Source organism: Hypanus sabinus, unplaced genomic scaffold, assembly GCF_030144855.1.
Source record: "Hypanus sabinus isolate sHypSab1 unplaced genomic scaffold, sHypSab1.hap1 scaffold_367, whole genome shotgun sequence".
NCBI lineage: Eukaryota > Metazoa > Chordata > Chondrichthyes > Myliobatiformes > Dasyatidae > Hypanus > Hypanus sabinus.
This window is the reverse complement of record NW_026781263.1, coordinates 91,768-106,641: the sequence shown is the minus strand read 5'-3', so window position 1 is coordinate 106,641 and position 14,874 is coordinate 91,768. Positions and strand designations below refer to the sequence as shown.

The 14,874-nt window shown below is 46.0% G+C and overlaps 1 protein-coding gene and 1 non-coding gene across 2 annotated transcripts in view; both read left to right on the top strand.

Moving 5' to 3' along the window:
* LOC132388617 (oocyte zinc finger protein XlCOF6-like) overlaps positions 1-14,874 on the top strand; it is a 288,409-nt gene that overhangs the window by 198,255 nt on the left and 75,280 nt on the right. The gene's annotated exons all lie outside the window — the stretch shown is intronic.
* Positions 465-536, top strand: trnae-uuc (transfer RNA glutamic acid (anticodon UUC)). The gene has a single exon. It is a non-coding gene; the product is annotated as a tRNA-Glu (tRNA).

Sequence of the window (14,874 nt, the reverse complement as noted above, 5' to 3'; positions counted from 1 at the left end):
TAGGGCACGATCAGGAAAGCCTACCATTCCACCCCCAGACCATATTTCAGGCATTCTGAACGTCTGATTTTATTTCTCCTACATCCATCCAGGCGGAGGGTGAGGAACATGACATCAGATGTATCGGCAACAATGTCCCAGGAATCGGAGGGCCGACTACTGAATTGTTTCGAGGCGACAGGCAGAAACAAAAATGACCCAGGGCTCATAAGAGAATCTAAATGTCACCATCTTTATCAAGACACCGCAGAGCGAGTGTTTCTGACTGATTCATTCAGAGTACTGAGTGTCCCTTAACCAGAAGCACTGGGTGAACAAAAGATATGCAAAGTGCTGAGCAGTAGTTACATGACCATATTTATCACATTTATTCATGATGATGATTATTATTGATCGATCGGTTTTGTTTCGTATTTTTTCTGATCTGTTAGTATCTATTGCAGTGATGCAACGCATCATCAGTTTCCCTGGTGGTCTAGTGGTTAGGATTCGGCGCTTTCACCGCCGCGGCCCGGGTTCGATTCCCGGTCAGGGAATATTAAGATATTGCCTGCTGTAATTTAATCCGACAAACAGACATAGTGTATTGATCCCGAGGGAAATTGAGTTTCGTTACTGTCGCTACAACCAAGAACAGTGTAGAAATATAGCAATATAAAACCATTAATAATTAAGCCATAATAGTAAATTATGTCAAGTGGAAATTAGTCCAGGACCAGCCCTTTGGCTCAGAGTGTCCAAGAGAGGAGTTTGATGACCGCAGGCAGGAATGACTTCCTGTGACGCTCAGTGTTACATCTCGGTGGAATGAGTCTCTGGCTGAATGTACTCCTGTCCCGAACCAGTACATTATTGAGCGGATGGGAGTCATTTTCCAAGATGACGTGCAAGTTGGACAGCATCCTCTTTTCAGACACCACCGTTAAAGAGTCCAGTTCCACCACCACAACTTCACTGGCCTTACGAATGAGTTTGTTGATTCTGTTGGTGTCTGCTACCCTCAGCCTGCTGCCCCAGCACCCAACAGCAAACATGATAGCACTGGCCACCACAGACTCATAGAACATCCTCAGCATCGTCCCGCAGATGTTAAAGGACTGCAGTATCCTAAGAAAACAGAGACGGCTCTGACTCTTCTTGTAGACAGCCTTATTGTTCATTGACCAGTCCAGTTTATTGTCAAATCGTATGCCCAGGTATTTGTAATCCTCCGTCCTCCACCATGTCATTCGGCACGGACTACGAGGGCCGAGATGGCCTGTTTCCGTGCTGTGATTGTTATATGGTTATATATGTCCACACTGACCCCTTGGATGGAAACAGGGGTAATCGTTAGCTTTCTTAGCCCTTCTCAGGTCCACCACCAGCTCCTTAGTTTTTTTTTCACATTAAGCTGCACATTATTCTGCTCACACCATGTAACAAATTTTCCCACTGTAGCCCTGTACTCAGCCTCATCTCCCTTGCTGATGCATCACACTATGGCAGAGTCATCAGAAAACTTCTGAAGATGGCAAGACTCTGTGCAGTAGTTGAAGTCCGAGGTGTGGATGGTGAAGAGAAAGGGAGACAGGACAGTCCCCTGTGGAGCCCCAGTGCTGCTGACCACTCTGTCTGACACACTGTGTTGCAAGCCCACGTACTGTGGTCTGCCAGTCAGGTAATCAATAATCAATGACACCAGGGAAGCATCCACCTGCATCACTGTCAGCTTCTCACCCAGCAGAGCAGGGCGGACGGTGTTGAACGCACAGGAGAAGTAAAAAAACATGACCCTCACAGTGCTCTCCGGCTTGTCCAGGTGGGTGTAGACACGGTTCAGCAGGTAGACGATGGCATCCTCAACTCCTAGTCGGGGCTGATAGGCAAAGTGGAGGGCGTCTAAGTGTGGCCTAACCATAAGACGGAGCTGCTCTGGAACAAGTCTGTCCAGGGTCTTCATGATGTGGGAGGTCAATGCCACCGGTCTGTAGTCATTGAAGCCACTGGAGCTTCGGTACAGGAACAAGGCAGGACGTCTTCCACAGCACAGGAACCCTCTGGAGACTCAGGCTCAGGTTGAAGACATGGTGAAGTACTCCACATAGCTGGGGGGGGCACAGGTGTTGAGCGCCCTGGGGGCTGACACCATCCGGGCCTGCAGCCTTGCTTGGGTGGAGACGTCTCAGCTGTCTTCTGACCTGTTCAGCTTTGAAGCCCACCGTGGTGGTTTCAGGCGTGGGAGGGGTGTAGTCACGAGAGCGAAGTGGGGGGCTGTGAGGAGTTGTAGGGGAGAGTGCAGTATGTGTTGGTAGGGGGCCGACAACAGATGACGCATGAGACAACTTTACTTCTATCTTTGATATCCCTTCCTGTAACGTTTCAGGGTTTGGGGGTTCCTTTCAAGACCCTGACCTGGAGTTACACGCTCACTTTGGTTATATGCGGGAATGGGAGCCACTGTCAGGGGGTCACCACCGGCCGCATTTTGATATCCCTGGAAGGCGAGCACGCCTTCAGGGATTCGGGATTTCCCGGCTCTGGGGACGTGACCTTGCCCCGGAGCATCGTGAGTATCGGGTTGGCTGCCGGGTGTTGTGACGAAGAGCTGCGGGTTTTTGGTGCCTACACTCTGGGGACGTGACCTTGCCCCGGAGCATCGTGAGTATCGGGTTGGCTGCCGGGTGTTGTGACGAAGAGCTGCGGGTTTTTGGTGCCTACACTCTGGGGACGTGACCTTGCCCCGGAGCATCGTGAGTATCGGGTTGGCTGCCGGGTGTTGTGACGAAGAGCTGCGGGTTTTTGGTGCCGACACTCTGGGGACGTGACCTTGCCCCGGAGCATCGTGAGTATCGGGTTGGTTGCCGGGTGTTGTGACGAAGAGCTGCGGGTTTTTGGTGCCGACACTCTGGGCGCAGATCTCGAGAAGAATCGAGTCAACGGACTTATAACCTCAGTGAGACTTTTTTCACTCTCACATGTCGCTGTGAAACGGATACACCTCTTTTTCCATTATTAGTGAGAGAGAGCCTGTGGTATGTCGAATACCGGGTGAACGGGTAGTCCTTGGGTCAGTGCAAGTCTGTGTTTTTATTGATGCTTTGCTGCGCGCCAGAGTGTTCTGTGGGGGTGGGGGCTGATGGTATCCCTTGCTGTTGGGGTATGGGGGTTCTTTGCTTTGCTGTTGCTTGTGTGTGTGGGAGGGGGTGCTGGGGTGGGGGCTTTGAGGGCTCCGACGTTTTAACTATCATCATTGTTTGGGCCTCTCCTCTGTTTTCGTGGATGTTTGTGAAGAAAGAATTTCAGGATGTGTATTGTATACATTTCTCCGAAATTAATCACAGATATTGAAAGTGCATACCTTTTGCCCATTCAGAAAATCTCCTCTGCGCAATTCTGTCAAACATTTGTCAGTTTGAGTTTCTGTCTTCCCTTTTCTGAAGTTTGGGCTCAACAAGATCTGAACGTCTTTATCTTGTTTCCACACTTTTATGCATTGAGGTAGTGCTACGTGATTGGCTGATTCGATATTTGCATTAACGAACCGGTGTACAGGCAGCGGTTGTGTGTATTTTAGAGAGAGGTAGATTTCTGGGTGATGGGCAAAAGGCAGGTCGTGTCACTGTGGTCACTGGCAGGACGAGAGACATGTGCGCAGGAACGGCAGACTCGGTCATGGTGAACGGAGGCAACGGCTCAACGCAGGAGTGAGGGAACGGCAAAGTTCCTGTAGAGACGGAAACAAGTGGCTGGACGTGGAAATACTGAGAGAGCATCGGAGTCATCACTGAGCGACAACGCGAGGCAAATCATTCCACTGGAACAAAGCGAGAGTCCCCATCAAATAATCATATAATTTGTGTCTTTCTGCACTCCTTGCGCCTCTGTCTCTCCCTGTGTGTCTCCTTTCCTCTCTCCTTCTCTCCCTCTCCCCTTTCACTCCCTCCCTCCTTCCGTCTCTCTCTGTCTCTCTCCCCGTCCCTCCACTTTCTCTCTCTCTATAGCACTCCCTCCCTCACTCTCTGTTACAGTGTTGTGAAGAACGCGGTGTTACTGAGAACAGTTTAAAGGCCGATGCATTACTGGAGAAAAAGGGAGCCATGGGATTAATTTCGGGGTCGACATAGTGCTGTGGAGAAAGAGCTGGCAATTGGAACAGTTTAGGGAGAGAAACAGGGGCAGATACAGTAATGAGAAGAGAAATGGGGCAGTGGGATTACGTTATGGGGTGATACAGTGATTTGCAGAGAAATGGGGGAGTGGTATTTGTGCTGTGGCAAACAGCGATTAGTTGACCGTCTGATACAGTACTGTGGAGACAGACAGAGGCAGTGGGATCGGTTTCAGGACTGATGCAGCACTGTGCAGAAAGAGGGGACTGTCGGATTAGATTAGGAGTTGATATAGTGCTTTGGTGAAAGAGAGGTCAGTGTTACGAATTTAAGGGCCAATGCAGTGTGATACAGAGCGGTGGAAATCATACATAGATAAATAAAATTTCATATCTGTCTCCCCAACACATTCTTGCTTTTTGACACCCCCTTACATTTCTGAGCTTGATGGACATTACAGGTTGATACTGAAAGACTACCCAAGATTTTTAACTGTGAATAAGTCACTTAAGATACTGGTGAGGTTTGTGGATATGGAAGTGTTTATTTATCAGCACAAATAGATACACTCTCGGCAGAGACCCTCCCACTTAAATTTCGTCAAGAGTTTATAATCCTGGTGACAATGTTACCAATCGGCGATTCAATACAATACCACAAGCTACACTGTCACAATTCAATTTGTTGTGTCTGTCAAACGGTTCCTCTGAAGGAACAGATTTACAGTGGAAGCACGTTGCAATTGATGAGAACAACTTTGAAGGTTCAGTCGCTTTTGTCGGTTCCAACAAATCCACACAGATGGTCAAAACGTTTCTGAGAACTGAGATCTCAGAAGCCCCAGATTACTGTTGTGAGGGTTGACACACGGACAGTCAGGGAATGTAGGGGGACTGACCAAGTGTTGGTAGGTGGGTTCCGTTTAATATGACGTCATGGTGAGCACAGTCAATGTGGGCCGAAGGGTCTGTTCCTGTTCTTTACCTTTCTCTGTTCTATGTAGGACAAACAGATGGCAGAAGTTTATTTTATCAGAATAAACATTTGTCACAGTGGTGATGAACGTAAACATGTTAACGACCCAGGACGAAGTCTGGTACACTTTACTCGAACAAGCTGAGGATGGTTTCTCGTATCGGGAGTGAGAGATAAGGTTACAGAGGGATGACCTGTGATTACAATTGGTGGAGAATCAGAGTGGAGAGACCGCTTTACTCTCAGTCTGTCTGCTCAGCCGATGGACAAGAGTCGCACTGACACAAGGTGAGGTGGAGAGTTGGGTCTGATGGAGTTTGAAACAATATCCCCTTTGCTGCAGGAATGCAATTCGTAATTGACAACCCTTAGTCACATCACAATTTCCATTGTTTTCACAATAAATTCACTCAGTAAATCAAGGTGTTGCAACCCGTGATCGCACTTGGCTGACGTGATCAATTTGTAAATCATTTTGAAAATGTTTATTTTTAAATCTGTTGAAACCTGTCACCGTGGAGTCGGTGGGCTGCCTCCTCTTGGCACCATCATTTGCAGCTCCGTGCTGCCCCCAACACTCAGCTCCCAACCCCTGTCAACACTTCTACCCCACGGCCTCCCACTCATCCTGATCAAACTCTCCCTCTCCAGTACGACCCTATACCCACCCCTCACCTCTTTTCTTTGACAATTTCACGTCCACTTTCAGTCCAGAGGGAGGGTCTCGGCCCGAAATGTTGACGGTCCATTTCCCTCCACAGACACTGAGTTCCTCCGGCAGTTTGTTCTTTGGTCTGTATAACCCGTGTTAGTATGGGGAGCCGGATTTTACACCATATTTGAGGTACAACTTCAACAAAGCCAAAATAATTGTTGAAGTTTTGTCACTCCTTTACAGAATAACATTTGCAATAAGCAAAATGTACAATGGACCTATCCCCTACCCACTGCCGGGAATGTGGAACAGTCCATGTTCCAAGCCTGCACCGGTATCGCTTCCCATCTCTTCTGACACTATACTGACGAATGCATTGGTGCTGCTTCCTGCAACTGCTGTCAAATTTACTTAGTCCATTTACTGACTCGTCGAACCCCTTTCTGGATCTTTCTTTCTTCATCTCAGGAGGCCGTATATCCACTGACAGCTTTTATAAACCCACTGATTCTCACATCTACCTGGACCATACCTACTCCATTCCTTCTCTAGGTTCCTCCGTCTCAGACGTTTCTGCTCTCAAGATGAGGCTTTTCATTCCAGAACTAATGAGCTGCCCTCCTTCTTCCTTTCTTCCCCAGCAATGCTGCCCTAATCCACATTTATTCCGTCCATCTTCCGTCTGCCCTCAGCCCATCCACCCGCGGCCCCAAAAGGGAGAGGTTTCCTCTGGTCCTCATCTCCTACACCGACAGCTCCTGCGTCCAGCACACAAATCTCCGTATCTTTCGCCATCTCAAACCGGATACTAGTACCAAACATATCTTTCCCCACCCCGACACTTCCGCTCCCTACGCGACTCCCTTGTCCATTCTTCCCTCCACACTGATCGCCCTCCTTGAGGTTTTCTCTGCGAGCTTCACAAGTGCCAAACCTGCCCCTGCACCCACCTGTCCCACAAGCATTCAGGGCCCCAAACAGACCTTCTCGGTGAGGTGACACTTCACCTGTGAGTAGAGGACATATACTGTATTCTTTGGTTCTGGTGTGGTGTCCTGTATATAGGTGAGACCCTACGTAGTTTGAAAGACCGCATCGCCGAGCGCGCACGCTCCATCCACTAGAAAAAGTGGAATCTTCCGGTGGCATCCGTTTCAATTCAATTTCCCATTCACAATCACAGATGTCTGTCTATCGCATTCTCTACTGCCGCGATGAGTCTACACTGAAGTTGGATACACAACGCCTTGTGATTAGTTTGGGTAGTTTCCAAACTGATAGCATGAACATCGATTTGTTGAACTTCCGGTAACTGCCCCGCCCCCTCTCCCTCAGCATTCCCCACTCCAATTACTTCCTCACGCCTCATCTACTTACCTGCCGATCAGCTGCCGCTGTGTTCCTCCTCTTTCCCTTCGTTTCCTGACCATCTGTCATCTACTGACTTATTCCCCCTTCTCCATTCTTTTACCTCTTTCACTTATCGACATCCCAGTTATTTTCTTCACCAGCCGCCCTCCCGATTACACCTCTAAACTATTATCCAGTACTTCGTTCTCTCCTCCCCCACCTTTTTACGCCGATCTCTCTCTTTTCTAGTCTTTCATTTCTGGACCTCATGAAAGGTCTCGGCGTAAACGTTGACTGTTTTCTATTTGACAGAGATGCTGCCTGATTGATTCCCTGAATGATTCAGCCTCATGGGCATCCAGTTTCTTACGCTTGTTCATACCACTGGACACGGACTTCTGACGTGGTCCCAGATAGAACTGTCGCAGTGCAACGGTTTTACCAATTTAAAAACTCTCTCCCATAGTTTTCCTGACATGATGGACAAAATCTCTCTCTCTTTCTTTGCGCTGCTCTCTCTCTCTCTCTGTCTCTCTGTTCCGTTGCGTTACCCACATATGCACCTACTGTTCTGGAGTCAAAGTTAACTTTTGAAACTGAATAATATTTTCTCCTTTACACGAACTTAATGAGAGCATTTTCACAGTTTTATTTAATGATTTGCTTTACCGAGAGTGCGGTGCACCGTCCTGGAGAGGGACGGCTTGGGACCTCTGCTTGACATAACGCCGGCTGGAGCGGCGTTTTGAGCTGAGGCTATTTGAGGAAGAAATGAGAGCAGACCTGGGCAGTAGATGGCGTCGTCTGGGAAGAAGTCTGGGGACTTTCGCAGAAGATCTCCGCCACTGTGCTCAGCATGGCTACCCGCAGTTCATTCCCGAGGCCCAGGAAGAGATGGCCCGCCCTACCTTTGTAAAGGCCCTGACGACGGATTGCCATCAGCAGCATCTGCGCACGACGTCACCATTATCGATGTCTGAGACGGAGATGGCAGGGCAATTTAGCTCCCCAACCCCGAACGGCGTTCCAGCGTCGCCCCGCTCGCTGCCAACCTGAACTCGTATCACCGAGGCCGAAGAGGAAACTGAAGAAAAAGCCTGTGTGACTCGTACGACCAGAGCCTGGCAAGCCACAAGGCCTGCTACAGAACGAGTTGGCCCAGAACAGCCCACAACGGGGACCACCACAGCCCGCCGCAGCCATCGGGAAGCCGAGCGGGCCGAGCCGTGAGGAAGGTGCCGCTCGATACCATCAACAGAATCACTCCGTTGTCGCCTCCCCGGGTGGGCCGTTTGTGTGAAGGGAAAGGTTTATACGTGGACTGCGTGGTGGGGGGCATCAGATGCCGTGAGTCAGCCATCACCATTAGCCGTCCGGGTGTGGTCCCCAAGAAGGACAAACATCCACGCTCGTCTGCGGTCACACACCCGTCTCACTGAGTTATCCCAATGTTAGTGTGAGCATCCATTGACAGCGATACGCCGATCCACAGGGAGAGCACACTTTGCGGAAAAAAAAGGATTTTCCTGGCTCCGGAAATTATCAGAATCTGGGAACAGCGTTGTGGTATGTAACAGAAACTCGTAAGAATATCTTCCGGGCTGCCCAATTTATCTTTGTGAAGTATGAGAGGATGACCTTAGATCTTCAATAAAAGTAATTCAAGTGATTTACTTCCCCGTCCTCGCTGTCATCTCTCTTCCCAGTGAGTCTGTCTCAAAAGCTCATAACTGCAGCTGGGAAGATGCCTGTTGAACCCTGTGACCCTGTGTTTGCTGTCTCGACCGCCGACGTTAGGCTCTTTTTAAAGGTGATGAACATTCGCAAGGCCCATGGCCCCGACAGAATACGTGGTAAAGCTCTGAAAACCTGTACCAACCATATATCGGGCGTTTCTCACTGGCACGGCCGGATGTTCCTACTTACTTCAAAAAGTCATCAGCTATACCAGTGCCTACGAAGAAAAATGTGAGCTGCCTTAATGACTGTCGCCCAATAGTACTCACATCAACAGTAACGAAATGCTTTGAGAGGTTCGTCATGACTGGACTGAACTCCTGCCTCAGCATGGACCTGGACTCACTACCGTTTGCCTATCGCCGCAATAGGTCAATGCAATTTCAATGTCTCCTCAGACAGCCTTAGACGACTTGGAGAACACAAACCCTATGCCGGGATTGTATTCATCGTCTACGGCTCAGCATTTAACGCCATCATTCCCACAATGCTGTTTGATAACTTACAGAACATGGGCCTCTGTACTTCTCTCAGCAATTGGGTCCTCGACCTCCTAACCGGAAGATCTGTGCGGATTGGTGATTACATCTCCTCCTCGCTGACGAATAACACTGGCGCACCTCAGGGTGTGCGCTTTGCCCACTGCTCTTCTCTCTATATACTTAGGACTGTGAGGCTGGGCATAGCTCAAATATCAACTATAAATTTGCTGATGATACAACCATTGTTGGTAGAATCTCAGACAGAAACGGGAAGGCGTACTGCAGCGAAATATGTAAACTAGTGGAGTGATGCCGCAGCAAAAACCTGGCACTCAACATCAGTAAGAGGAAAGAGCTGATTGTGGAAGGGTAAGACGAAGGAACACGGACCAATCCTCATAGAGGGATCCGAAGTGGAGAGAGTGAGCAGCTTCAAGCTCCAGGATGTTAAGACCTCTGAGAACCTAACCTGTCCCAATATATCGGTGCAGCTATAAAAAAAGCAAGACAGCGTCTATACTTTATTAGGAGTTTGAAGAGATTTGATATGTCAACAAAAGCACTCAAAAATTTCTATAGTTGTACCGTGGGGAGCATTCTGACAGGCTGCATCACTGTCTGGTATGGAGGGACTGCTGCACAGGACCGTAAGAAGCTGCAGAAGGTTGAAAATCTAGCCAGCTCCATCTTAGATATTAGCCTACAAAGTATCCAGGACATCTTTAACGAGTGGTGTCTCAGAAAGGCAGCATCCATTATTGCGACCCCCAGCATCCAGAGCATGCCCTTTTCTTACTGTTAACATCAGTTAGGAGGTATAGAAGCCTGAAGCCAGACACTCAGCGATTCAAGTAAAGCTTCTTCCCTCTACCATCCGATTTCTAAATGGACATTAAACCCGTGAACACTACTTCAATTTTTTAACGTATATTATTTTACTTTTGCACGATTTTAAATCTATTCAATATGCATGTACACTAATCGACTTACTTTTTTCTTTTGTTCTATATTGCATATGCATTGAGTTGCTGCGACAAAGTTATCAAATTTTACAACACAAGCCAGTGATAATAAATTTCATTCTGATTCTGAGTGTCTGTTTGCATTCGGTACTGCAACGATCCGGAGAGAGCGAAGGACATGTCAAGGCACAGATAAATTCATGTTTCTTCACTGGAATCAAGAAAGAGGTCAGTTTGTGACGGTTGATTGAACCATTGGACACGGACCCCTGAGGTCAAGACAGTGGAACTGACCCATGCAACTCTTCTTTATATTCACAATATTCAAATGTAAGCTTTTGAAACAAATTTCATTTTCCTTTAAAAGAGAATCTGCACATTTTATTTTATTTTATCGTTATCTCCGTTTCATTTTTCGCTAAATCTATTGAATTGTTTCGGCACAAATGATGAACATATAAATCTGAAATGCTGTGTATTATTTGACAGCACCTCTCCACACCTGCTACTCAGGCATTGTGCAGAAATAATTAAATGCATGTATGTGTCATTTCATTAAATGCCAATATCGTCATATCCACGGAGGGTTTTAGCGTCACAAGGGAGTTTCCCTCTCCTATTAATCTGAATCACTGAGCTCTCTCTCAACAACCGCTCCAGCACGCACAGCGATGCGCCGATCCACACAGCGGGACAGACAGAACACACTTTGCAGAAGGGAAGTTTGCTCTTTCCGTGATGGATCAGAGTCTGGGAACAGCAGCGTGGAATGTGACAGAACCTCGGAAGAATGTCTTCTGGGCTGCTGAATTTCTCTTTGCGAATTATGAATGGATGACCTTAGATCTTCGAATTGCGTATGCGTTAATAGTAATTCAAATGGTTTACTACCCGGTCCTCGCTATCATTGCTCTTCCCGGTGAGTCTCCCTCCAAAGCTCAACTATGCAACAATGTGTATCTGCTTTCTGATTTTTATCACCCATTTGAAATTATTGCTACTGTTGCTCTCTCCAGCTAAGAAATCTCCAAAGCTTGAAATTCTGCAACGACGCTGTTCACTGTCGCTCTTGTAATTGTGCGGGTGTGATGGCCAATGATCCAATCGGTAACTCCGTTCAATCGTTGCTCACATCATTTCATGACCGAGGCTTTGATAGTTTGCCTCTGAAGGAGATGTTTCTTTTCCGTTGCTCCATCGTCCACTCGCAATTATAGGTTTTTGAATCAAGTTGCTTCTTCTCCTTGTGTTTTCAACGCAGTTTAATCTGACTTCCAAATACACTTTAATCTCGCAGTCAACCGTTTTGAAATGGCCCTGTTACGAACCCCGTAACTGGGTGTCTTACCAGCAAAGATAGGAGTAGCCTTTGAAGTCTGCTGATATTATTTTTAACAGTATTTATTAGTAAAAATACACAAAAATAATATCAGTGCAAATATACAGCTAATATACGTAATCAATTCTGAACTTAAAAGTGCGGGTATAATTAAAATCAAACCTCTATCGTTGTCTAGGGGATAATGAATTGTCCGATGGAAATATAAAGTTTAGTTCAGTTCATACAGGCTGAAGTACTTGTTGATCACTGTGTTGCAAGAGAGAGAGAGAGAGAGAGAGAGAGAAACTTGCCGACTTTCCTTTTACGATCTTGATCCGTATCCTTCCTCTAGCTAGACCGTTCCGTGGAGGACTCGTCACCCAGGCAAGGGTGGACACACACAAGCCCCCACCGGTCTCGTAGCGTCTCTGCTGGTGCGTCTGAGGGGTGTTCCCCAGACCGCTACTTTTATCACCACTCACGGGGTCTTAGATGTCAATCAGGTTGGGATGATGCAATCCCTCAACCAGACCATTCTGGCTGCCCCCTGAGGGGTTTCAATGAATAATACAGTACTCAATACACAATTCCTTCTTCAAGAGACAGTAGCAGTAATCTCTATCTTTGTCAATAGGAGACATTCCACCTTTGTGTATCCAGCGTTGTCTCTCTCTCATTACTGACATGCTGTGTCTCTCTCTCATTTTCTGGGTATCAGACCCGAAATAATAGCGTGTTTGCGATCCTCAAAAAAGTGGGGGGTGACGGGCATTGGCGATTCTGTACCCTTCTGCCCATCAGAGTTGCTCCTCATTCGTAACCGCCCACTTCCCTTTTTTGAGTTAATTCACGTGATATAAAATAAAAATACTCTGTTCGCTTTTCAACTGTCACGTTGCAGCTTTTGCAGATCTTTCCACACACCCACTGGTTTATGACTGAAATAAAAAGGCATCTCTGAGCTCCTTATACTTTCCCTCTAATCACCTTAAAATTGTACCCTCTTGTATTAGCCATCACTGCCAGGAATCCGTTCCATGTTTTAATGATTACTCAGTCTCACCAGTGACCATTGCTCCAGAACAATAATACTCTGTAAAACAAAGGAAGACATCAATGTAAATTGATATTTAAATTGTGTGTGTGTATATAAGCTAGAACCAAGACCTGTAAGTGGGCAGAAGATCCAGACAACACGACCTAATATGGTGATGTGTTGTTCTCTAGTGTTCAGCTTTTCATGTTTATCATCGATGTTTTTTCCCGCTTTTCCACATTCTTATTTTAGGTGTGTGTATGTGTGCGTGTGTGTGCGTGCGCGTGTGCGTGTGTGTGTATGTGTGTGTGTGCGTGTGTGTGTGTGCGTGTGTGTGTGTATGTGTGTACGTGTGTGTGTGTGTACGTGTGTGTGTGTGTGTGCGCGTGTGTGTGCATGTGTGCGTGTGTGTGTGTGTATGTTTGTGTGTGTGCGTGTGTGTATGTGTGTGTATTTGTGTGTGTGCGCGCGTGTGTGTGTGCGCGTGTGCGTGTGCGTGTGTGTGTATGTGTGTACGTGTGTGTGTGTACGTGTGTGTGTGTGCGCGTGTGTGTGCATGTGTGCGTGTGTGTGTGTGTATGTTTGTGTGTGTGCGTGTGTGTATGTGTGTGTGTGTATGTGTGTGCGTGTGTGTGTGTATGTGTGTGTGTGTGCGTGTGTGTGTGTGTGTGTATTTGTGTGTGTGTGTGTGTGTGCGTGCGTGCGTGTGTGTGTGTGTGAGTGTGTGTGTGTGTGTGTGTGTGTGTGTGTGTGTGTGTGTGTGTGTGTGTGTGTGTGTGTGTTTTGTAGCTGGAGGGAGGAATTAAGGAAAACTTTTAAAATCACTGTTATAAAATGGGCAGCTGGTGGAGTCTCTCTCTTTTTTTTTACTCTGTGGGGACGCATTTCGTCTTTTTGTCTGAATTTCGGGCTTCCAGGGGTGGTGGGAGGATTGGGGTTCGTTTTGAGTTATAGGATTAACTGTAGGATTAATTTTAGTTTTATTTTTTTCTATTTTTCCCATTACGGAGTTCCGGACCATGCATGTTTTGGACATGGTTATAATTACCACCGCCAGTTTTGACTAGTCCGCGCTGGTATGCGTGTATTTCTGAGTTAAATAAAATATTTTTAATGGTAACTATACAGTTCAACGTTATAATTTGAAACCTACGTGGTAGGAATCATCCTATTATGCGAAATAAGACATTTAAAATCATGAATCAATTCCAATCTGATATAATTTTTGCTCAAGAAACGCATATCAGAACGGGCGATCAAAATAGAGTTGCTTTAAATGAGGAAGGGCTATCAATTTCATGCTACCTGTCAAAATAAAACAAAGGGAGTATCTATTTTTATTAAATCTAATATTTTAATCATCCAAGAAGTCATTGTGCTTGACATTAATGGTAATTTTTTAATTGCTAAAGGAACAATTTGTAATAGAATAATTGTTATGTTTGATCTATATGGACCTAATGTAGATTATCCTTCTTTTTAAAAAATGTATTTGCTTTATTCCCGGATTTAAATGAATATGTGTTGTTAAGGGGTGCTGATTTCAAATGTTGCTTAAACCCTTTGATTGACAAGAGTTCAACCAATCAGCGGCTTCCGAGTTGTTCTGCATCACTTAATAACTCTATTTTAATTGATTTTGGCCTGGTTGAAATTTGGAGACATTTACATCCTAATGACAGAGATTATTTTCTTTTTCACGTGATCACAAAAAATATTCGAGAATCGATATTATATAGCTGATTCCCGATTTTTGTCCAAAGTCCAGAAATGTGAAAACGATGCTATCGTTCTCTCAGATCATGCGCCTTTAAGCTTAGCTTTTAAATTGAAAGATGTCGTTATTGCAATATTACCTTGGCGTTTCCAGAAATGTTATTACGAAGTTCGGACTTTGTCAAATTTATTGAGACTCAGATAAAAAAGATTATTTTATTTTTTTAATAATACGAGAGATGTTTTGAAATTGTTTGCGGATCTTTTATTCGGCTTTCGCGGGGTAAGAGACAAGGATGTCTTTTAAGTCCGTTGTTATTTAATTTGGTCCTGGAACCCTTGGCTATTGCACTACGTGAAGCTAAAGATATTCTTGAATTTTCAAAAATGGGACTATTTATAAGATCTCCCTTTATGCTGACGATCTCTTAGTTTATATAGCGAATAGTGAAGAAACCATTCCTAGTTTATTGAAACTATTAAACGAATTTGGAAAGTTTTCTGGATATAAACTGAACCTTCATAAAAGTGAATCATTCCCCGTAAATG